We start from the raw sequence: 23,673 nt of genomic DNA, 5'->3' as shown, positions 1-23,673 counted from the left end.
TCTTGACTATGGTGATAGTTTCACAGGAGTGTAAATATGTCAAGACACCAAATTGCACACTTTTTGTAAAACTTGATGTATGTCAGTTATACTTCAATAAAGCAGTAAAAAGAAGAAAAAAATCACATGAGATATAATTTCACTCTCATCAGACTTGCAAAATTCAAAAAGATTTTAACAATATCAAGTGTTGTCAAGGATCTGATTGTACACTGCAGAAGGGAGTATAAAATTTGCACAGCCTCTTTGGAAAGCAATTTGGCAATATCATGTTGAAGATGAACAGATGAACATACTTTCAACTTTGCATTTCAACTTTCAAGTAATTACCCGGCAAAACTCTTACACATGTGCACTTTAAGACGCATATAGGTATATTCATTGCAGCATTGCTTCTGATAGAAAAAGAAATTGAAACAACTTGAATGTCCATCACTAGGGGAACAATAAATATATTTACACATATATTATAAGGTATTTGTATATTATATAGTATAAGTAAGTTGTGGCGACGTTCGTATAATGAAATGCAATACAACAGGGGTTTTTCCTGACTTTCATGTGAAAACTACCTGGGGAATCTTTAGTTCTGGGGTGGGGCTTGCGGTTCTGCCTTTTTAAGAAGCGCCCTAGTGGTGCTGCTGCTTCTGGGCCATGGTGTTTCGTGTAACAAGACAATACGGCATGAACGGAGTAGAGGTAAATGTATCAACATGGGTAGGTCTAAAAAAAAAATAGGAAAAAAAGCAAGTTGCTGAAAGATTTGTACAGTATGATAGCTTTGGTGTAAAAGCTTAAAGACTCAAAGCCATACTGTATGTTATCCATGGATATGAATGATTGTAAGATTTTTTTTTAAAGATTTAAAACTGTAGACGTGGAGGATAAACAACAGGAAAAGTTGATTGTAGGAGGGGAGGAAAGAACGAATAGTGCCGGAGAGGGAAACAAGAGCCTCCACTTTAACCATAATATTTTATTTTGTTTGTTTTTCAAAAAACCTGGAGGTAAAATCTAAACATTTGTGCCATGTTGGATGTGTACACAAATGTTTTATAGAATTCTGAGAACTTTGACGTATTTTAATCTTATACAAACAAATACAAAAGGAAATGAATACCCAAATATAACCTATTTCATAGTTCAACTTCCATAATAATAGTGCTAGAAATCAACACATCCAAAGCTGAAATGACTATGTTGTCACTGGGTCTCGAAGCCAGAGCCTCACTAATGCCTCACAGAATGAGATAGTTTCTCCTTTTGGTTAAACATCGTATCTTGGTAGAGACCTTGTACTCTCCCCTCTTAGTGGTCTTAGTCTCCCTAAGCAAATGCCACTTTGCAATAAGATTTTTTTTCTTTGGACACCAGATTGTGCCCTCGTGTAAGAAGTTGATGGGATGTACGTGTATATGGCTGATGAACTTGGTTATAATATGTAATTTGAATACTGGTGGTAATACATACTTGAAACGTAAGTATGGGAATGGCTGTAGCCATGATTTCAGAGGGTGAGTTATCAACCTCCAGTCACTTATGATGTGACACGACAGTCCAGCCTTCATGACTGGCTGCTCTCCTTTAGAGACAGTCCCACATTAAATGGCCCCCTGAAATGAAGGGCCCCAGAGCCTTGTGAGGGTTAGGACAGTCACTTGGTCTATCCTACTGCTGTCGCAGCTTCTGAGGCCTCAACACTCGGGCTATTTCTTCTCCCAGGTGAATTAAGAAGGACCCAGCTTCCCAGGAACCCACAGGCCATCGGATCAACTTCCCCTTCACTGGCAGATTGCACCCAGCCCTGCCTGCACTGGTGAGAAAATTTAGCCCTTTTATTTAATATGAATCCTCTTCTTTTTGGTCACGGAAAGACAGCAGGTAGCATTAAAGTGCGCTTGTTTCTGGTCTGTACTCTGAATCTCTTCTCTTGTGTAGAGGAAAAAGATTGCACTTTATGTCCAGGACTAGAAAATGGACCTTAACCATCCTGAGAGATTTAATTGGGTGCAAGCACAGCAATGATGAGTGGGCCTCAAAGTATGATCCAGCCTTTCACTCACTCATAGCCCACTGTGATCGGTGTCAAGCTGAGCCGGGAATCTGCAGCCCTGGGCCCTGGCAAGGTCTATAGAGGTGCCCCTCTAGGAGTGGAACTTGGCTCCTTTCCCTCTAGCCACCTGTGGAGGTGGCAATCCACTGCACCCATTGTTTGGGAAATTGGAATAATGCCACTATACCCTGAGGCCAGAGATCTTGTCACCATTCTGGCAAAGAGGAAAGAATGCTTGTGTGTATTTAGCCCAGGCAGGAGGCTGAGGAAATAGAAGAAAGGGTTGTCAGTGAGGTTCATTGAGCCCCGAAGTGCCACAGTGCTTAATACACAGCTCGTTCAGTTTCACACAACTGAGCCCTTTTTCTACAATGACAAGTGCTCTCACCTGGCCTAGGCCAGGAAGATTCTGGTATCAGCTGTTGGGCCATTCCTGCAATCACTTCTCCAGTCTGGATCACTGGGCCAGATTCTGCCTTCCCAGTGATAACTTCTCTCTAAAGACTCTGTTGTCCTTCCGGCTCCTGTTGGGGCCAACCCAGTCCATCAGACGTGGCTGTGTGGTGTGATCCCATCAGTGAGCAGCATTCACGTCTTTTGTTTTCCCCAGGACGCTTTCAGTCCCCCTGTAAATGAGTGCTATGGAAGGAAATGTCAAGGGGAGGAACAGAGTCCAAACCTACTTACCAGGGCCTCGGGGCTCAGTTCCTGTCTAATGGAGCCTCTGTATTATAAGCATATTGACTTTTCAAAAAATGTGTTTCCATTTGATTATCACAAACTCTGTGGGCTGGATGATATTATCCAGATATTTCAAACTAGGCTCAGTAAATTGTAAGAGAAGCAGTAGTTTAGGGAAAAGAGAAATTTGTTGGAGAAGGTAAGGTGACCAAGTTTTGAAAGAGAAGGATTTTAAACGTGACCATGAAAGGGGAGCATTTTAAGTTGTGAGTCTTTGGGGGAGAGTCAGTAGTCCAAGCAAAGAACTCAAAGGCAGAATGAGGTTGGTACACATGGGAAGAGCCAGGAGACCAGCCTCCTGGAATGGAACTCGTGTTGGGAGATAACTCAGATAGGTGGGGTGAAGCCTGTCTTCAGGAGTCCTCAAAGTCAGGAGGTGTGGTAGGCCAGAGGGATTCAGTGTAGGTCATTGAGCAAATAGGGAACGGTCTGCCTAGTACAGAAATGATGTGGGGTTGATGACAGAGTCAGGAGAGTTGAAGAGAGAAAGAATGTAGGGAGAATAGAAGTTACAGCAGTAACTCAAGCAAGGAAGATCTGGTATAAGGTGGGAATGGAGAAAAAAGGACAAATCTTAGGCATTTCATAGGAACAGACAGAGGCTAAGGAGGATGTAAGAGTCCAATGCGATCTGAACACTGCCAGAGATGGGACAGTTGAAAAGGAGAGTGAGCCATTTTGGAAGGAAAGACAAATTCTCTTTGGGACATGTTGAACTTAAGGGGACAGGACAGTTTGAAATCCAACTACAGATAAATTGTTCAAGATTCTATTAATCCTAAAGTTGAAGTTCAGCTCTTGAGAAGAGCAATTTAAGGCCGAGTCCTATGTTATAGAGTAACCCTGCAATGCCTGGGATTTTCCATTGGTAGACGTGGGCAAAACGGTTTCAGGAATTGGAAATAAGAGGAGTAGTCGCTGGCCTGTAAGGTGATTACGTTGAATGTCATTAAGACCAGAAGACAAGGGTGTTACCATGGAGAGAGGTAGCTTATTCATTTCTTATTCAGCCACATCACATCATACTCAGAAGTATGAATGCAGTGGGTAAAAAGAGAACAAGTGTCTGAAGTCTCTAGGGGTTAAAGGTTTGGGATATTATTTCAATAGAAGAGTTTAGTTTTTAAAATCCCAAAATGGTGATGGGAAACTTGGGCCAGAAGTTTGAGTTAGTTCAATAATGTAAAGAAGAGGAAAACTGCTATTACAGTCACAACTGTGTTCTGGAAAATTCTTTTGACCTGCTGGGCAGCTTGTAGGTTTTATTTACACAAAGCTAACCCTGGAGCTTTAGAAGTTCGAATGGCTGTATGTTAGAGGGAGAAGGATTTGGAGTTTAGGACTTAGAGTCGAGGAGAATCTGGAGTGTATGGGGGCGAGGGGCCAGGGGATGGTGTTAGTCTGAAGCATCTCTGCGTGGAGTGGTGTGAAATCTTGGTGGAGGGGGGAGGCTGGCAGTGATGTCAAATGTTCAACTTAAAATTGCTTGAAATCTATATTAAAAATACCCCCTTTTGAGGTCAAAGATTTGTAAGATAGGACTTAAAATGTATGACCCACAAAAGAAAAACTGATAAATCTGACTTTATCAAAAGAGACTTGGACCTCTATGAGACACAGATCAAGGGCGCAAGCCAAACTTGTCTAGATCTCAAAAGGGTAGGGGGATCCCAGCTACCATGTGGGTTATATTAAGCTTTACTCAAGCCATTCTGATAGGGCTTGCTGGGTTTAGATAAGCATTTGAAAACTTTGTATCAGAGCCTGAAGGATTTTTTTGGATAAACTCTCAGTGTCTGTTTTGCTGTACTCACCAACACCATCCAGTGATGACGTTAAGTCCACTCATTAAATTCCCTTTTTTCCCTGCCCTTTGTAAAGGCTCATACAACCAATGTAATCTCCCTCTCTCTCTGTCTCTCTCTCTCCGTCTCTCTCTCTCTCTCCTTCTTCTCCTCCTCCTTCCTCCTTTTTTTCCCCATCTCCTCTGTACTGCCTTCCTCTTAGTTTCTACTTCTTTATGAATTTTCTGCCTTTATTGCCTTCAGCATTATTTTATGTAAAGCATTTCTCCCCTTCCCCAAAGGACCACTAATTACGCAGAATAAAAGCTAAGTTAAGATCGGTTTTAAAATATTAAGCTTTTTTTTACCCCGACAAATGTGAAATCCAGACTTCAAATAATTTGTTTAAATGGTAACACTAATGGGAGTGGCTTGGATCCAGCGTTTACTGAGTTACCGGCTGAAAAACAAAGAAACAAAAAACTAACCCAAAGGTTTAGCTAATTTATGAATGAGAGTCTTGAATCAATTCACATAAAGAACACAGCTGTCCCCACGGTATCCTCCTGTTGCTACTTCTAAGTTTGTAGTGTTTCACAGTCAATGCCAACATGCAATGTGTTACTCCAGGCAGGCACAGTGCTGAACGGACTCCCTGACATGCACAGAAAGGATAAGTGTTATTTTTGTGTTTCTTTTGTTGAGAGTTTTTTTTAAAGTCTGAACTCCGTAAAGCTAAAAACACAATCAATTCTGAGACAGACGTAAAAGTCTTCTGCAATTCTCTCTCTAGACAGAACAAATATAGGCAGCTTCCAAAGCAAAAAATAACTGTCGTTACATGGAAACCTTTGACTCTCAGTTTTCTCTCTGCACCCTTGCCAGGGATCCAAGAGCAACTTACAATAATGGGGAGAAAACCTTTGAGAACTGGTTCTAAAGGAGGTTATTTTGAAGAAAGTGTAATTGAAAAAAAAAATCATGGCTGGCTGGTTTAGAATTTGCTCATGTAAAATGCATGCGTGTTTGTCTTCCACAATGCACAAAGGATTCCAGTTATAAACCTCCCTCTACCAGTGAGGAGAATTGGTCTACTGGCAAATATATCGAGGGATTTCTCAGCTTAAGTACTGTTTGTCTGTGAAATCTTTTGCAGATGGGGAAAATATTTTAGTCCGTTCTGATGTCCTCCAGATTAGTTTAAAAAAAAACAAAAGAAGGAGAAAAAATTGGACTTATGAGTTGTCAACAATACCATGATCTAATTAAACACACTAGATATTTGGTAGGAAGCCATAATATCCAGCTGATGTCAACAACCCTTACTTAAAAGTAAAGAAAGGTGTCCCAAATAATTCAGTGATTTCTGGTAGCAAACAGGCAAAGAGAAGGAAGGAAGGAAGGGAGAGAGGGAAGAAGGAAGGAAGGGAGAGAGGGAAGAAGGAAGGGAGGGAGGAAGGAAGGAAGGAAGAAAGAAAGGAAGGCTCCTCTCATTTTGAAAAGAGAAATTTCGCTGCAGAATGAAACCCATTCATTTGCCACCAGAAGCATCAATTTTCAGCACTTGGGTCACTACTTCTGAATAGGATGCTAGCGGTTTGGCATACATGCTCTTGACAAGGAAAGACTCTGCTTTGAAACCTCAGGTTAGTGTCATATCACCAGGAAATCAACCAACCTGGAAGGCCAAGGGTATCGTTTGTCTTTAAAGACTAGATGAACCATGGAGGGAAAGATGAGCTCTAGCTCCTAAGTCATGTTAAGGAAAGCACTTGACCCACATTCTCGCATTCTTACCAGGCACTTGATGGTCACAGCATCCACGGTTGGTGAAACACGGGGATAACAATGATGTAAACACGTGGCTGAGTACTCTTTCCGTTTCAATGCAAGCTCCTGGAGGGTAGAGCACACACCTTTGTCCCTGCAGGGGATAATAGAATAGAGAAAAGAAGGAAACCCAGGCTTTGAGAGGTTAAGTAATGTCTGAAGCTCAGATAAGGAGTTAAAGGCAGAGCGGGATTTAAACCTAAGTCATCTGACTACAGGTTCTTAACCCCTGTTCTGTATTACCTCCTCTGTATAGGAGGAGGGCAGCGTTAGGAATACTTGTCGTTGATTGTTTCCAATTTCCAGAGTTCTTTTCCATGATCCATTAGACAACTTCCCTTACTTTACCCCTACCCTCAAATGCTAGTGCAGAGAAAGGCAAAGATGTCCGTCCCCGTGGATCAGACAAAGTAAATAAATGCCAGTCTCCCCAGTACCAGCAGCTTTTCACGGTAACAAAAGCCTGCATCTCTGAAGGGTACTGTGAGGATGGGCTGGGAGGCGTAGGTAGAAGGAGCAGAAATGAGCCCATCAGGATGCAGGAATCAGGATGCATTTCCCTGTTTACCAAGGGATTTCTGATTTGGCTTTATTTTGGCAACTCTTCTGTGCTGCTTTTACTGCAGAGAAAGGAAGCTGTGAAGCAGAGAACTGCAGAAAACTCCAAAGTGACTGGAAATAACCAGGAGACTAAGAGGTTTCGGCTAACAGGAGGAAGGGAGAGAGGTCGCAATTTATGCTCCCCCAAGCTCTTGCGGGGGAGAATCTGCTCTGTGTGTCTGACTCCATATGGCTAGCTTTCCAGCCCACAAAGATGGATGAATACAGTGCTGTGTCGGAAGATGAACCACTGCGGAATTAAATGAAAGAAAAAAAAACATCTTTCCTTTCTTACTTCAGTATGTAGTTCTAACCTCAAGGGAGCACATTCTCCTATGTATTAGGTATTCACAAAGGTTAACAGATTGTTCTAATGGGCTGCAAAGCGCAAAGGCTACAGGCCATCAACCATAAGGACTAAATGCACTGACATCAGAAACCTCGTGGAAGGGAGTGGTAAGCTGTGAAAGGGCAGCAGCTGGTGAGAGGATGTCCCTGGGGCAGGAACTCAGATGTGCCACTACCAGCCCTGAGCGGTTCAGTCTTTGCCAGTTTTCACCTATCTCTGTTTCTAGACTCCAACCCCCATCCTCAGTCCAATTTTTATCAGAGACATTTGCAGTTTTAACAGCTCATTGAAACCCGTCATGCCCACCCTTGTAGACTTGACTTTTTCTATCATTTTATTCTAATCATTTTACTGATCTACGTCTACCTCATTCATCTGAAGAATGTCAGCAATGATTTGTTACACACGTATTTGGTTAGAGTTTCTGCAGAGAAACATCCTGCATCAAATAAATCAGGGTAGCCAGTGCCCTAACCCTTGAACCAAAGCAGGACTTTTTCCAAGAGACCAACCCTAGGCAAAAAATGCCTTTGCGAGTGTGGAATAAAACTCTTCTTCCGTAGTAATATGCAAAGTCATATAAAAGGTTGGAAAGAAAAGTTTTTTATACTTGATTTAATTGCATATTCAAGTACAGTAGTACTCAGTTAGCCCCGAGAATGATATTTTACAGCCCTTCTTTGTCATGATGTCAATTTTGGCTTTTTTTTTTTTTCCTGCAACGTTTGTGTAAATATAAGAAACCCTAATAGGACAAGTGGGATTAAGGGAAGGTTTTAAGTGAATTCCTTTATGTAGCTCCTGCCCATGTCATAAACTGGTAACAGTGTGTGGGTGGCCAGAAAACCACAAGTAAGGCTAAGCCTGTGTTTTCCAAATCAATTTGATGAGTGTCAACCAGCACTTTTTTTAAGTGAAAAAAAAAAAAAGGAGAGAGAAAGGAATAGAAAATATCAGTTTATTGCATATAGTATTTTTTTCATGAAGTATTTGCTTCAGTTGTGTCGTGTTATTGGTTCTTAAAATTTATTTATCTCTATGGATCTCATAAAATTTTTTTGGAAAACTACTGGATAGACAGACAGCAGAGAAAATGGCAGTTCCTTTAGATTGAGAGGCTGGATTATTCTGAATGTTGACCATCAAGCTGGGGAGCTAGACTTCATGTAGAATTCTTTGTACTTTCTTAACCACGTAGAGTCCATTTTGCCTTCTTAAGCATATTTTAAGAAATGACATGATAAAGGTGAAGTTTTGTTTTTTTTAGAACATTATTTTATTTATTTGTTTATTTATTTATGGCTGTGTTGGGCCTTCGTTTCTGTGCGAGGGCTTTCTCTAGTTGCGGCGAGTGGGGACCACTCTTCATCGCAGTGCGCGGGCCTCTCATCATCGCGGCCTCTCTTGTTGCGGAGCACAGGCTCCAGATGCGCAGGCTCAGTAATTGTGGCTCATGGGCCCAGTTGCTCCACGGCATGTGGGATCTTCCCAGACCAGGGCTCGAACCCGTGTCCCCTGCATTGGGAGGCAGATTCTCAACCACTGTGCCACCAGGGAAGCCCCAAAGGTGAAGTTTTTAAAAGAGTTTGGCAGTGTATGGGTGACAGCCTGGGGACAGGGGCAGATACAGAGACTGGACAATCATTGAAGAGTCTCAGAACAGAGACAAATTCTTGCCATCTTAAGCATGCAAGGAATTTTTCAAATGGATTATTGTATAACTCACAAAAATGCTGGGAAATTTAGAGAACCAGGTTGAGGAACTGAGCAGAACTGAAGGGAACTACACAGCAAGAGCCGCAGTCTAAATCACCCCCACTGAGCTGGTCTGGGGAGGACACTGCCAGCACAGTGGCTGAACACTGGGCACTGTGGCTTGGCTGACCCAGCATGCTAAGGGCTCCTGTGTGGCACTGAAGACACCCACTGCCACTGCAGCAAGGGAATTTTCAACTGTTTCCACCCCTGTAGATTATAGCGCCAGATTTAGTGTCTGGGATGGGTACTTCTGATTGGCCAAGCTCAGGTGCAGGCACCAGAGCTCTAGCTGCAAGAGAGGCTGAGAGGCAACTCATCTGCCCTTTTTGGTTTCTACGGAAGGAAACGGTCTCTGCCTCTAATAATTCTGAACCCAATTCCAATGGGTGGGTGTGGGGTTGAGGGAGTGAGGAGTTCCCACACATCACCAAGCAGTTCTCCATGCCAGCTGGGTGTCTACTCAATTCTGACACTATCCACCCAGAGATAGCATCAGATTCCACAGGTTAAGGGCTCAGTCCCACAAGACTGCCCTCCTTTTTGGATGCCAGTGGAAAGCCCAAGTTATCACCTGTGCTTCTGACCAGCTGGCTATGGAGCAGAGGTTCCCACAACAGCTTCCTTGGGTTCCATTAGTTTGCTAGAGCTGCTCACAGAACTCAGAGAAACATTTTACTTACTACAATACCAGTTTATTGTAAAAGGATATAACTTAGGAACAGCCAGATGGAAGAGATGCCTAGGGTAAGGTATGGGGAAATGGTGTGGAGCTTCCACACCCTCTCTGAGCATGCCACTCTCCCCACATCACTTCACCAACCTAGAAGCACTCTGAACCAACCCCCGCCCCCGCCGCTTTGGGGTTTTTATGGAGGCTTCAATACATAGGCACAATTGATTAAATTGTTGGCCACTGGCAATTGATTCAACCTCCAGCTCTTCTCCCCTCCCTAGAGGACAGAGGGGTTGCGGGGCGTGGAGAGGTGGGGAGCTAGAGAGGAAATGAAAGTTCCCACCTTCTAATCACATGGTTGGGTTCCTTAGCAACCAGCCCTCATCCTTTGGTTACCTATGGTTTTCCAAAAGTCACCTCATTAACATAACAAAAGACACATTTATTTGCTCTCATCACTTAAGAAATTCCAAGGGTTTTAGAAGCTCTATGCTAGAAATGGGGACAAAGACCAAATATGTATTTCTTAGTATAAATCACAATATCACAGCCTCCCACTGAGACTCACACACTGGAGAACTCTCTAAACACAGAAGAGGAGTTGGTTAGTCATGGACGAGCTAGATGATTGCAGTATTCCAGCTGAGGTGATGAGGGCATGGGGTTGGAAAGAAAGAACCTCAAAGAACTAAAGCAAAAGATTAGTGAAGGAAGAAACACATAGATTTGGTGTTGGATTGTGTACAGATGATTAATGATGCGGAATGGAAAAAGCTAACTCTAGGCTTCTGTGCTGGAGGAGATGAGAGATTGGCACTGCAGACAGATATAAGAACGGAGAGAAGAGAAAACTTCTCTCAGTTCACCAACGTTCTCAAGAGCGTTGATGAAGTCATATTAATGGGCCATATGGCTTAATCATTTTTGGAGTAAGTGGCTGAGAATCTTGGAGTTATAGAACTTCTTCGGCTAGACTCATTCTTTAAGATCATCTCTATAGACTAATTGCATAATTACATCACTGTCTTGTGTGTGTCTCTTCTATAGATTGTTCCTTGTGGTTTAATATTCTTGTGGGTTCAGTATTTCCTAAACTAATGTTTCTGTGTAGCCTTGTAGCCTACGTCCTACACCCTTTCAAAATTTATTGTTACATGCATTTTGAACACTCAGACCAGAAAGATCCCTAAAGAATGCTTTATATCTTTTGCAGTTGTAACACTTAACACCCACATGAATCATAATATCCCATGCAGATTCAGCATGTTAAAAGACTCAAGAGCATACGTATAAGGCAAACACAGAAGCACAGAAAAACACGGGATACTACCATTGACTGCCCATTCTTTCCCCTCCCAAGACAAGAAGTTGTCAACTATCTGTCACAGCTCCAAGGCCCTTTATTCTCCCCATTTGTGATTACAACTAGAACTCCATATCCATGGATCAAGTTGATGGGCAAGCTTTCTCATTTGTATCGTATGTCTCACTACAACTTCTAACTAGACCTAGACCTTGCAGTTTAGAATGTGCAGTGGGTTGAGTTGTTAAGAGAAGATGAAAAGACCAGAGAAGAGAGGCACTCAAATCAGTTTGCAGCAGGTCACATCTAGAAGAATGACTGAAGACCACTCACAGTCCTAACAGCGTTACTTCCCTGGTGCCCCCTTTCCTCATTACTCTTTCCCACCTCCTTCTGTATGCAGAGCTCATTTACCTGGTTCAGATTTCCTTGCTATTAAGATGAAAGCAATATATTGAAGTCTTCTTATTAATTCTGAAGCTCATATTTCCCATCTGACATCATGATCTCTATGCTTCCAAAGTTATGCTCTTTTCCTTTTATTTCAGGAAAAGAAAGTGGGAAAGTATAAATAAGGAATTGACTTTAATGAGAATTAGGTGAAAATCAAGAGACTTGGGGTGAGGTCAATCTTTTTCAGTTCTGGAATAATATGGAAGGAGACTGAAAACCAGTGCTTTGATGAGTTTAGAATGAGTTCCAATAATTCTTTATGTTCATAATTTAAAAAATCATACCAAACACGTCACTCCAGAATCCAGTTTTACCTTCCTCTTAAGCTAGCTAGTGCTTGCTGATTCTTGTCACCAACAGGGATTGGTGACTGGACATTATATTCTTAGACCTACCTAAATCAAAGGAAAGATAAAAACAAGATGGCTGAAAAAAACTGCATTTTACATGATTCAGTTGTCAAGAAGTAGTGATATACAGTTGACCTTTGAACAACATGGGTTTGCACTGCACAGGTCCACTTATACAGATTTTTTTCGATAAGTACATACTATACCACTACATGATCCAAAGTTGGTTAATCCATGGAGGATGTGGATCCTTCATGGAGGATATGACTATATGGAGGGCTGACTATAAAGTAATATTCAGATTTTTGCACAGAGCGGGAGTCCGTGCCCCATTCCCTCCTTCCCCCGCATTGTTCAAAAGTCAGCTGTATACTGGAAAACACTTAGGATCTTTGCATTTGTGGTCTGTTCTACCTGGAAACTTCTCCTACTCCCCTGGGCCACACCTCTTCATCGTAGTAACTCCTACTCATCCATCTCTTAGATTTCAGCTCAAATGCCATTTCAGCAGGGAAGTCATCCCTGACTGCCGCCCCGCCCCCAGACCAGGTCAAGTACCCTGTTATCATTTCATACCATTTGAGTTTGTACTTGTAGATCTGTTTTCCTACTGCACATGAGAGTAGGAGTATATCTTTTTGGTTTATTTGTTCTAGTATACTGCACAGTGTTTGGCATATAGTAATTGTTTAATAACTATCTTGTGTATGTATGCATATATTTTTTTTTACAAGCAATCATGAATCAGGGTCCTGGGTTCTAATTCTAACCTTGCTTCTAACCATGGAAGAATTTTCTCGTGACCTCGGAAGGATTCTCTTCATCTTGTGCTTGATTTCTTCATTTCTAAAGTGAAGATTTGGGGCTGGCTCATATCTTAGGAATGTCTGCTCCAAATTTCATGGTCCTGAAATGTTTTGTGCAAATAGATTTTTTGGTGAATTAAATAATACTAAACTGTGCCTCTAAGAAAAATTCTACAGTAAATTCTTGATAATAGGTGAAGGTAAGATACCATTTCACCAGTTCAAGCCTATTATCAGGATAGGCAAACATTATTCTGAGCTGAGAGAGGATGCTTATTTTGAAATGTTTGAATATTTCCTGATTTTCTTAGGTTATCAGGTTTTGGGAAATTCAAGCTTGGATAAATTGCTGAGAGTGGGGGTGAGTTGTGGGAGGGCATCTATTAAGGAGAACTGAAAAGGCTGTTACAGGGCCAGCTGGTGGGGAAAATAAGAAAAGGAAATATTTACATACGTACGTACACACATGCATTCTGCCCTGCCTGGGTGGATAGTGAATCCTTTGGAAAAGTGAATAGCTGCATACTAAAGTATGTTGTAAATTCAGACTTTCATCTAATGAGATCCTGAAAGCCCTGTCCAACTACATTTTGAACTCTCTGCATGCTTCTTTGCATCAAATTCCTCATCCCACCACCTTAAAGCCAGTTTTAGAAAGATGCTCTAGTTGAAGACTAGACTCCACAAGAGGCCCTAAGTGGGAATGCATTTCTGCCTCTGATAATGACCAGAAGAAAATATCCTGTGTTAATATTTGAAACTCAGACAAAGGCTGTTGACACTTTTGCCAGTCATTCATAAAATGTCTAAAAGAGCAACTGCAGCCCAACCATCTCGGAACTGTATCACATTTTGCTTTAGGACATTTATCATTCTCTGTTCCTTCCTTGGCTCTGCTTTGATCCCATGGGAGTTTTCATTAAAAGCTGATCTGAAGAGCAGAAGCAATGTCAGTGTTATGAATGGGGACAGGTCTCTGATTAGCATCTCCTGTCGGTCTGGGAGAGGCTGAACTGGGATGCTGGGTGAAACGCAAACTCTAGCTGAGAAGCAGCCCTGCGGGGAGCAGGACATGGCGATCAGCTGCTGAGCTGGTATTGTACCAGCACTGCTCAGGTTCACAGCTCCGCCCTGCAGGCCAGTGCCCAGTTAGAGGGCCAAGAGAAGGGTTAGTGGGGCTGCCGCCCCCCAGAATCAATGTCTAACGTACAGCACGGTCAGTAATACTGTATTGTTTATTTGAAAGTTGTGAAGAGAGTAGTTCTTTTTTTTAAATTTATTTATTATCATTTATTTTTTTTGGCTGCGTTGGGTCTTCGTTGCTGCGTGCAGGCTTTCTCTAGTTGTGGTGAGTGGGGGCTACTCTCCGTTGTGGTGCGTGGGCTTCTCATTGCGGTGGCTTCTCTTGTTGCAGAGCACAGGCTCTAGGCGTGTGGGCTTCAGTAGTTGTGGCACGAGGGCTCAGTAGTTGTGGCGCACGGGCTTAGTTGCTCAGCGGCATGTGGGATCTTTGTGGGCTCGAACCCGTGTCCCCTGCATTGGCAGGCGGATTCTTAACCACTGTGCCACAAGGGAAGTCCAAGAGTAGTTCTTAAAAGTTCTCATCACAAGAAAAAAATTGTATAACTGTGTGGTGATGGATCATTTCACAATATATACAAATATTACATCATTATGTTGTACAGCTGAAACTATTGATAATATAATGTTATATGTCAATTATATCTCAATTTTGAAAAAGTATTGCAGGTAATATTAGTGTTCCTGAAAGGTTTTCTATAGATTGCATTTTTATAAGCTAACAAATTTTCTAATGATTAACTATGTTAGAATCATCTACTGGTTTTTTTTTTTAAGTAATTCAATGCTAATAAAATAACCTGATTAAAAAACAAAAAAGAATCAATGTCATTCACTGAGGAAGGAAGAAGGGGCCAGCCCAGAGTCCACTGCTCCAGGCCTCCTCTGGTGTGTTGCCCTTGGGGGTACCCCTGGGGGTGCAGTGTAGCTTCTTCCTCTTAGCTACCAGTAACCCTCCAGGCCACGGCAGAGAGTCCAGGTCAAGATGCTTAAAGGCTGCCACTTCCTGGCCCTTCATCACTCATATCTCTCCTCTCCTCTCCCAGCAGGCTTCAAGAGAAGAGACAGGCTGATACAACAAAACAATTATAACTAGTATTTGTTGAGTGGTTTTGGACCAGCCAATGTGCCAAGCACTCTATACGCTATCTCTTTAATTTGCACAGCAACTTTAAAAATGCTTTAATTCTTTAAAAGTGAGGCACAGAGTGGTTAAATAACTTACTTAAGGTCTCGGGCTGGTCAATAGTGGAGCCAGGATTTGAACCCAGGAGATAGGACTTTACTGTCCACACCTTGACCATATCATCAAGTGACCAATCATCTAGACAAAGCATTGAACACATCCAGCATTTATAGGTGGATTAATGGGCATGTGGCCCCTGATGAGGTCCATTGCTCGACACAGCAAAGATTAGACACAGTGGTTCCTGTCTTTACATAATTTACATTACCATATCTTATCACAAGTATTCTCCCTTTATTTTAGAAAATACTGAATACTGGGAAAATGTAAGGAAATCATTTGCTCAAGATCAAGGACCAATTAGATTTAAGAATGAAGTCAGGCCTTGTAAGACTCCTGCCCCTTATGAGATTCCTGCCATAGAAAAACCTTTCATTGTTTCTGTGACTCATATTTGGGGGCTTATGAAACAGAAATGGGGAAGTCCTGAGTTCTGGAGCATGATTGTGAAAGCTCTGTGGTCTGGGAGTTGAAGAGACCTGAGTCTTAGAGAGTTCTCCCTTCACTCATTTGCCCTGGAGCTTGGGTTTCTCATCTGAAAACTGAGGGGTGATGAGATCAGTGATTTTCTCTGATGACAGCTTAGAATCACCTGGGAAGCTTCTAAAACTAGAAATGCCTGATTCCAACCCAGGAGTTTCTGACTGCATTTGTCTGGGGAGGGGTCAAGAGAGTCATTTCTTTTTCAAGTTCCCCAGTGATGCTAATGTATAGCCAGGTTGAGGACTAGTGCACTGTATCAGATAATCTCTCATTTTTCTGATAGACCTAAAATTCTAAGAGTCTGTGCTACAGAATCCCTAGGCCAGGAAACAGGTAATTTCCTACGGAATCTTAGGGTAGTTTTGGTCTCAGAAGCCAGAAGTACAGAAGGTTGAATGAAAAAAATGTGTACATACATATACCGATATATCTGTTCATATGTACATGTGAGGTGATATCAATTTTAAGCACAAAATCTGGTCCAGTTTGAGAACTTGGAGCTGCTTCTGCACGAGGCAGTCTTCTCATTCTCTCTAAACTGACATAGAGAAGTTAGCGAAAATCCCTAAAATATTCTAATTTGACTCTAGTCTCTTTTGGCTGGCAAACTATGAAGTGCATTGTTAAGAGTAGAGGTAAGGTTTGAAAGCACTTACCAGTGAAAGCTGTGGAAGAGCCTGAACAGGAGAGTGGGAAGAAGTATTTGCTTTATAAATGTATGGCCTCTAAGTCTTTCGTGGTACGCCATTCTTTGAATTAAGCCTGGTCTAGAATTCTCTTAGAACAGAGGGTGGGTGGGACAGGTAGGGGATAATGTTAATACATAATATTGCCATTGGTGTACTGGTAAAGGTTTAACAAATGGCTCTTAAGAACAGAAAAAGGCCCTGATTTGTAGCATTTGCCCATTCCTCTGATATAAATATTCCCACTGTGGCTGATTTCAAGCTACCAACCTGCTGTCACTGAGTGAAGAATTAAAAAGAGATACACACAATTGACTTTTATAAACCATTGTAAACTGCTCCAGCACACCACTGCTTAGGTTCATAAAACAGAATAGTGTGGATTAATCAATCACATTGACTTTCCTTGTGACTGGGACATCTGAGCAGCCTAAAAGTTGAGGCTTGATGGGGGTGGGTGGGGTAACCAAATGGATGGGGGAGGGCAGGATGAAAGCAGGAAAGAAAGATGGGAGATACGACCTGATCAGTTGTCACTCATTCAATACATGTTTTTTTTTCGTTTTTTTTCTTTTTAAACATCTTTATTAGAGTATAATTGCTTTACAATGGTGTGTCAGTTTCTGCTTTATAACAAAGTGAATCAGTTATACATATACATATATCCCCATATCTCTTCCCTCTTGCATCTCCCTCCCTCCCACCCTCCCTATCCCACCCCTCTAGGTGGTCACAAAGCACCGAGCTGATCTCCCTGTGCTATGCAGCTGCTTCCCACTAGCTATCTATTTAATATTTGGTAGTGTATATATGTCCATGCCACTCTCTCACTTTGTCCCAGCTTACCCTTCCCCCTCCCCGTATCCTCAAGTCCATTCTCTAATAGGTCTGCAACTTTATTCCCGTCTTGCCAGTAGGTTCTTCTGACCATTTTCTTTTTTTTTTTTTTTTAGATTCCATATATATGTGTTAGCATACGGTATTTGTTTTTCTCTTTCTGACTTACTTCACTCTGTATGACAGTCTCTAGGTCCATCCACCTCACTACAAATAACTCAATTTCTTTCTTTTTATGGCTGAGTAATATTCCATTGTATATATGTGCCACTTCTTTATCTCTTCATCTGTTGATGGACACTTAGGTTGCTTCCATATCCTGGCAATTGTAAATAGACCTGCAATGAATATTGTGGTACATGACTCTTTTTGAATTATGGTTTTCTCAGGGTATATGCCCAGTAGTAGGATTGCTGGGTCGCATGGTAGTTCTATTTTTAACTTTTTAAGGAACCTCCATACTGTTCTCCATAGTGTCTGTATCAATTTACATTCCCACCAACACTGCAAGAGGGTTCCGTTTTCTCCACAACCTCTCCAGCATTTACTGTTTGTAGATTTTTTGATGATGGCCATTCTGACAGGTGTGAGGTAATACCTCATTGTAGTTTTGATTTGTATTTCTCTAATGATTAGTGATGTTGAGCATCCTTTCATGTGTTTGTTGGCCATCTGTATATCTTCTCTAGAGAAATGAGTATTTACGTCTTCTGCTCATTTTTGGATTGGGTTGTTTGTTTTTTGATATTGAGCTGCATGAGCTGCTTGAAAATTTTGGAGATTAATCCTTTGTCAGTTGCTTCGTTTGCAAATATTTTCTCCCATTCTGAGGGTTGTCTTTTCGTCTTGTTTATGGTTTCCTTTGTTGTGCAAAAGATTTTAAGTTTCATTAGGTCCCATTTGTTTATTTTTGTTTTTATTTCCATTTCTCTGGGAAGTGGGTCAAAAAGGATCTTGCTGTGATTTATGTCATGGAGTGTTCTGCCTATGTTTTCCTCTAAGAGTCTGATGGTGTCTGGCCTTACATTTAGGTCTTTAATCCATTTTGAGTTTATTTTTATGTATGGTGTGAGGGAGGGTTCTAATTTCATTCTTTTACATGTAGCTGTCCAGTTGTCCCAGCACCACTTATTGAAGAGGCTGTCTTTTCTCCACTGTATATTCTTGCCTGCTTTATCAAAGATAAGGTGACCATATGTGTGTGGGTTTATCTCTGGGCTTTCTATCCTGTTCCATTGATCTATATTTCTGTTTTTGTGCCAGTACCATACTGTCTTGATTACTGTAGCTTTGTAGTATAGTCTGAAGTCAGGGAACCTGATTCCTCCAGCTCCGTTTTTCTTTCTCAAGATTGCTTTGGCTATTCGGGGTCTTTTGTGTTTCCATACAAATTGTGAAATTTTTTGTTCTAGTTCTGTGAAAAATGCCAGTGGTAGTTTGATAGGGATTGCATTGAATCTGTAGATTGCTTTGGGTAGTAGAGTCATTTTCACAATGTTGATTCTTCCAATTCAAGAACATGGTATATCTCTCCATCTATTTGTATCATCTTTAATTTCTTTCATCAGTGTCTTATAATTTTCTGCATACAGGTCTTTTGTCTCCTTAGGTCGGTTTATTCCTAGATATTTTATTCTTTTTGTTGCAATGGTAAGTGGGAGTGTTTTCTTAACTTCACTTTCAAATTTGTCATCATTAGTGTATAGGAATGCAAGAGATTTCTGTGCATTAATTTTGTATCCTGCTACGTTAGCAAATTCATTGATTAGCTCTAGTAGTTTTCTGGTAGCATCTTTAGGATTCTCTATGTATAGCATCATGTCATCTACAAACAGTGACAGCTTTACTTCTTCTTTTCCAATTTGGATTCCTTTTATTTCTTTTTCTTCTCTGATTGCTATGGCTAAAACTTCCAAAATTATGTTGAATAACAGTGGTGAGAGTGGGCAACCTTGTCTTGTTCCTGATCTTAGTGGAAATGGTTTCAGTTTTTCACCATTGAGGACGATGTTGGCTGTGGGTTTGTCATATATGGCCTTTATTATGTTGAGGAAAGTTCCCTCTATGCCTACTTTCTGGAGGGTTTTTATCATAAATGGGTGTTGAATTTTGTCGAAAGCTTTCTCTGTATCTATCGAGAGGATCTTATGGTTTTTCTCCTTCAATTTGTTAATATGGTGTATCACGTTGGTTGGTTTGCGTATATTGAAGAATCCTTGCATTCCTGGGATAAACCCCACTTGATCATAGTGTATGATCCTTTTAATGTGCTGTTGGATTCTGTTTGCTAGTGTTTTGTTGAGGATTTTTGCATCTATGTTCATCAGAGATATTGGCCTGTAGTTTTCTTTCTTTGTGACATCTTTGTCTGGTTTTGGTATCAGGGTGATGGTGGCCTCATAGAATGAGTTTGGGAGTCTTCCTCCCTCTGCTATATTTTGGAGGAGTTTGAGAAGAATAGGTGTTAGCTCTTCTCTAAATGTTTGATAGAATTCGCCTTTGAAGCCATCTGGTCCTGGGCTTTTTTTTGTTGGAAGATTTTTAATCACAGTTTCAATTTCAGTGCTTGTGATTGGTCTGTTCATATTTTCTATTTCTTCCTGGCTCAGTTTCAGAAGGCTGTGCATTTCTAAGCATTTGTCCATTTCTTCCAGGTTGTCCATTTTATTGGCATAGAGTTGCTTGTAGTAATCTCTCATGATCGTTTGTATTTCTGCAGTGTCAGTTGTTACTTCTCCTTTTTCATTTCTAATTCTATTGATTTGAGTCTTCTCCCTTTTTCTCTTGATGAGTCTGGCTAATGGTTTATCAATTTTGTTTATCTTCTCAAAGAACCAGCTTTTAGTTTTATTGATCTTTGCTATCGTTTCCTTCATTTCTTTTTCATTTATTTCTGATCTGATCTTTATGATTTCTTTCCTTCTGCTAACTTTGGGGTTCTTTTGTTCTTCTTTCTCTAATTGCTTTAGGTGTAAGGTTAGGTTGTTTATTTGAGATGTTTCTTGTTTCTTAAGGTAGGCTTGTATTGCTATCAACTTCCCTCTTAGAACTGCTTTTGCTGCATCCCATAGGTTTTGGGTTGTCGTGTTTTCATTGTCATTTGTCTCTAGGTATTTTTTTATTTCCTGTTTGAGTTCTTCAGTGATCTCTTGGTTATTAAATAGTGTATTGTTTAACCTCCATGTGTTTGTATTTCTTACAGATTTTTTCCTGTAATTGATATCTAGTCTCATAGCGTTGTGGTTGGAAAAGATACTTGATATGATTTCAATTGTCTTAAATTTACCAAGGCTTGATTTGTGACCCAAGATATGATCTATCCTGGAGAATGTTCCATGAGCACTTGAGAAGAATGTGTATTCTGTTGTTTTTGGATGGAATGTCCTATAAATATCAATTAAGCCCATCTTGTTTAATGTATCATTTAAAGCTTGTGTTTCCTTATTTATTTTCATTTGGGATGATCTGTCCATTGGTGCGAGTGGGGTGTTAAAATCCCCTACTATGATTGTGTTACTGTTGATTTCCCCTTATATGGCTGTTAGTATTTGCCTTATGTATTGAGGTGCTCCTATGTTGGGTGCATAAATATTTACAATTGTTATATCTTCTTCTTACATTGATCCCTTGATCATTATGGAGTGTCCTTCTTTGTCTCTTGTAATAGTCTTTGTTTTAAAGTCTATTTTTTCTGATATGAGAATTGCTACTCCAGCTTTCTTTTGATTTCCATTTGCATGGAATATCTTTTTCCATCCCCTCACTTTCAGTCTGTATGTGTCCCTAGGTCTGAAGTGAGTCTCATGTAGACAGCATATATATGGGTCTTGTTTTTGTATCCATTCAGCCAGTCTATGTCTTTTGGTTGGAGCATTTAATCCATTTACATTTAAGGTAATTATCAATATGTATGTTCCTATTACCATTTCCTAAATTGTTTTGGCTTTATTATTGTAGGCCTTTTCCTTCTCTTGTGTTTCCTGCCTAGAGAAGTTCCTTTAGCATTTGTTGTAAAGCTGGTTTGGTGGTGCTGAATTCTCTTAGCTTTTGCTTGTCTGTAAAGCTTTTAATTTCTCCATCCAGTCTGAATGAGATCCTTGCTGGGTAGAGTAATCTTGTTTGTAGGTTATTCTCTTTCATCACTTTAAATATGTTCTGCCACTCCCTCTGACTTGCAGAGTTTCTGCTGAAAGATCAGCTGTTAACCTTATGGGGATTCCCTTATGTGTTACTCGTTGTTTTCCCTTGCTGCTTTTAATATGTGTTCTTTGTATTTAATTTTTGATAGTTTAATATGTGTCTTGGCGTGTTTCTCCTTGGATTTATCCTGTATGGGAGTCTCTGTGCTTCCTGGAACTTGATTAACTATTTCCTTTCCCATATTAGGGAAGTTTTCAACTATAATCTCTTCAAATATTTTCTCAGTCCCTTGCTTTTTCTCTTCTTCTTCTGGGACCCCTATAATTCGAATGTTGGTGCGTTTAATGTTGTCCCAGAGGTCTCTGAGACTGTCCTCAATTCTTTTCATTCTTTTTTTCTTTATTCTGCTCTGCAGTAGTTATTTCCACTATTTTATCTTCCAGGTCACTTATCTGTTCTTCTGCCTCAGTTATTCTGCTTTTGTTCCCTTCTAGAAAATTTTTAATTTCATTTATTGTGTTGTTCATCTCTGTTAGTTTGCTCTTTAGTTCTTCTAGGTCCTTGTTAAACGTTTATTGTATTTTCTCCATTCTATTTCCAAGATTGTGGATCATCTTTACTATCATTATTCTGAATTCTTTTTCAGATAGACTGCGTATTTCCTCTTCATTTGTTAGGTCTGGTGGGTTTTTGCCTTGCTCCTTCATCTGCTGTGTTTTTCTCTGTCTTCTTATTTTGCTTAACTTACTGTGTTTGGGGTCTCCTTTTCACAGGCTGCAGGTTCATAGTTCCCGTTGTTTTTGGTGTCTGTCCCCAGTGGCTAAGGTTGGTTCAGTGGGTTGTGTAGGCTTCCTGGTGGAGGGGACTAGTGCCTGTGTTCTGGTGGATGAGGCTGGATCTTGTCTTTCTGGTGGGCATTATCGCCTCAGTGTTGGGTTTGGGGGTGTCTGTGGCCTTATTATGATTTTAGGCAACCTCTGTGCTAATGGATGGGATTGTGTTCCTGTCTTGCTAGTTGTTTGGCATAGGGTATCCTGCACTGTAGCTTGCTGGTCGTTGAGTGGAGCTGGGTCTTGGTGTTGAGATGGAGATCTCTGGGAGATTTTTGCTGTTTGATATTATGTGGAGCTTGGAGGTCTCTTGTGGATCAGTGTCCTGAACTTGGCTCTCCCACCTCATTGGCACAGCCCTGACGCCTGGCTGGAGCACCAAGAGCCTGTCCTTCTCACGGCTGCTAGTGTTGGGGGGTGTCCTGCAGAGGCAGGGGGTGGCTGTGGCTCACCGTGAGGACAAGGACACTGGCAGCAGAAGTTCTGGGAAGTACTCCTTGGCGTGAGCCGTCCCAGAGTCCGCCATTAGCCCCATCAAAGAGCCCAGGTAGTCAATACATGTTTATAAGTAGCTATTATTTGTGAGCTTCTTGGACACGTGTTTGGTTGTGGATACAATAGCCGTCCATACAGTTGGGAGTAGAGTAGATCCTTTCCTTCAACTGGTTTACAATCTGGTGTTGCCCAGAGCTGACTACTGTGTCTTGGACAGCATAGATGGTGATGGAGAAGGATCCCTACGCAGCTTTTTACACTAAGGAAGCACTAAATGAATCCTTTATAGCTGTATGAAGACTTGTGGACAGGGTTACTGTCTTGTCTGATGGTCAGATAATCATTAACACGTGATTGTCATGCTGTTAGTGTTTAAGGGAAAAGAGCAGCAATCAATATCGTCATCTTAAGAGGAAAGGTGAAACTTCCCAAATATCATCCCACCACTCATACAGAAGCATTCTGATACCATGTTGCAATTGATTGTTCTGTTTAATCTTCTTTGGGCCAACTAACCTTGTTTTGGGGGGGAAACACACCTCAGGCCAGCTGTTCAAGATGATTTGAAGAAGCTTGCTCCAAAACGGCTGTCTTGAATCAGCAGAAAATCTAGCTGCTTAAATGATGATGCATTGTAATACCTGCTGCTTTGAAATAGGCAGTAAGTGTTGTTTCCAGGCAGTGCCAGATAACTGAGCAATATATTCACTCATTCATTTGTCAAAGGGTATTCTCAGTGCCAGGCCCTGCAGTGAGAACCAGCGCTACAGCAGAGAACTAGAGAGTTATGTTTAAAATAAACTGGAAAGAATCGGGCAATAAAAAGTCAGTAAGCTGTTGTTTACCAACTGTGGAGGTATAAGAAGAAAACAAAGAAGGAGCTTTGATAAAGGAAAACATTGGGAATCTAGTCTTAGATAAGGTGTTCAGGAAAGCCCTGAGCAGATTATATTTTAATCTCAGCATGAAGGAAGAGGAAGCAGCCACCCAAGGTTTGGGGTGAAGGGTGTGGGGAGCCCTGGAGTGCAGACTAAGGAGACCTCCAGGCAGAGAAAATAGTTCATGCACGGACCTAATGCAGGAAAGAGTGTGGTGGATTCAAGAGCTAAAAATAAGACCAGACACATCTATAATGACAGAAAGTAGATTAGTGTTTTCTTGGCCTGGGAAGCTGGG

Source organism: Eschrichtius robustus, chromosome 1 (assembly GCF_028021215.1).
Source record: "Eschrichtius robustus isolate mEscRob2 chromosome 1, mEscRob2.pri, whole genome shotgun sequence".
NCBI classification, from domain to species: Eukaryota; Metazoa; Chordata; class Mammalia; order Artiodactyla; family Eschrichtiidae; genus Eschrichtius; species Eschrichtius robustus.
Note: the sequence above shows the minus strand (reverse complement) of the source record.